Consider the following 2,120-nt stretch of genomic DNA (forward strand, 5'->3'; position numbering starts at 1 on the left):
GGTTTCCCTTATTTGCAATAACTAGTATATTTCTGAGACAAGTAGAAATGGTCACATAAATTGATGTTCGGTGAAATGAACGCCAAGATGAGTATTCAAATGTTTTTTTTTACTTTCTTGCTATTGTTTCTTACATAGTTATAAGATGGTTTCTTTGTTGCTTTGTGTGTCCCTCCCCCAAGGTATAACCCCTGCTTTCACTGTATTTGATGTTGGTATATTTTGTGGAGGGGAAGGGAAGAAACACATCGTTTAAATAGGGATATAGGTGGACCCATTGCAACAATGAGATATACAAGTTAGGTGGAAAAATGAACTTTACAACTTTGGCTGGGGTGGGGAGGTGGGAGTTGGGAAGGGATGGGAAGGGGAAACAAAGGAGGAGGCAACAATGCTTGGTAAGAAATGTACTCCTGGAGCTGGGAAGGTGGCCCAGTGGTAGAGTGCTTGCCTTGCATGCCTGAGGCCCTGTGTTTGATTCCTCAGCACCACAAAAGCAAAAAGAAAAAAGTGGAAGTGGTGTTGTGGCTCACCTGAGTGTTAGCCTTGAGCTGAGGGGCTGAGGGACAGAGCCCAGGCCCAGAGTTCAGGCCCCATGCCTGGAACCTCTCCACCCCCCAAAAAAAAAGAAAAGAAAAAGAAAGAAATGTACTCATTACTTTGCCCACATGATTGTAACTCCTTTGCATGGTATTTTGACAATAAAAAAAGGAAAAATTATTTTTAATGTTTCCACGTTTTCCTTTTTTCTATTTTCATTTGTAAACTTGCAGAATAAAATTTCTTCATTGGAGAAGGAACAAAATACAATACAATATAATAAACTTTTTCCTGTCTGAACCATGTGGCGCCGGTCTCCTTTCGGCAAACCTTATACAAGGGATCCCAACAACCTGGCCCAAAGGCTTTGGCTTCTCTCTCTATACTGAGTACATTTTAAGTGGGAGGTCAGCAGAGTAATGATTATCAATTTTCCAACCTGAAAATAAGATTAGTTTGTCAGATCTAATGAGATCCTGCTCCCACCCCTCCTTAGCCCATATATTGGTCAAACGCCTATTGCCACCATGTGAACCACTATGGGTATCAAGCTACCCATGTTAAATTGAAACAGAGCTCTCCTTCTATACTAAACGTTCACCTTTCTTATTCAGACTATTTCCTAAGTCTTCTTTCCCTAGAAGAATATCCACGTTCACAATTAAGGAACCATCTCTGCTGCCTTGTCCTGATCAGGATGACCTGTCTGCATTCTATTTCAAAGAATGATACCCCTGTGTCAGCAGGAAGTAGCCAGAGAGAATAGGCACTCCTTCAAAAGTGCCAAAATGCCCTGGGAAACAACACCGCCCCCAACAGCCCTCCTGCTCTCCTCCTCCTTTCCAGGAGAGGGCAGCATGGTAGCCTTTCTAAAATTCTCCTGCTGGAAAGCAGTCATCTCCTCAGTCAATCTCCTGAATGAGAGTCAGCAAAGGGCTCCAGGCTCTGAGGTCACCACCTCACCCTCTGAGGTCACGCCCTCACCCACCCAGCCCTGTCTCCCTAAGCCCAGCCACGCCCTTATCCACCCTGTCACACCCTGATAAGCCCAGTCACTCCCTCATCAGCCCAGCCCTGCCTACTTCCACCAGTGAGAGGCTCCCTAAGCTCTGAGGTCATTTCCGCATCCGCTGTGGCCACGCCTCCTACCCGCCTGTCACTATATAAGCCCTCTGGCTGGTGCTAAGCTTTGTCTCTGGGCCAGCCTCCCTCCAGTTCAGGTCAGCACGCAGGTTGGCCTTGCTACCTCCTGTAACTCAGCTCTTCTAGCGGACTTGCTTCATTGCTGGGAAGCTTGGTAGTGTCAAGAGCTCTCTGTCAGGCAGTTCTCTGAGATCCCAGTGTGTGTGGACATCTCCCAGGATCTCCTGTAGACATGGCGGTCTCCACTGCAGTCGGGAAGCTGCAGATCCCTCAGGTGGCCAAGGTCAAAAACAAAGCTCCAGCTCTCCTGCAGATCACCACTGAACAACTGCTCAGGGAGGCCAAAGAACGAGAGCTTGAGCTTCTTCCACCTCCACCTCAACAGAGGATCGCAGATGAAGAAGAATTCAATGACTACAAGCTGAGGAAAAGGAAGG

General features: G+C 46.9%; 1 pseudogene; it reads left to right on the forward strand.

The window, feature by feature from the left end:
• Positions 1-1,915: 1,915 nt before the first annotated feature.
• The window catches only part of LOC105986262, an 8,841-nt pseudogene continuing 8,636 nt past the window's right edge, over positions 1,916-2,120 (forward strand).

The sequence above is a fragment of the Dipodomys ordii genome, unplaced genomic scaffold (genome assembly GCF_000151885.1).
Source record: "Dipodomys ordii isolate 6190 unplaced genomic scaffold, Dord_2.0 Scaffold34, whole genome shotgun sequence".
NCBI classification, from domain to species: domain Eukaryota; kingdom Metazoa; phylum Chordata; class Mammalia; order Rodentia; family Heteromyidae; genus Dipodomys; species Dipodomys ordii.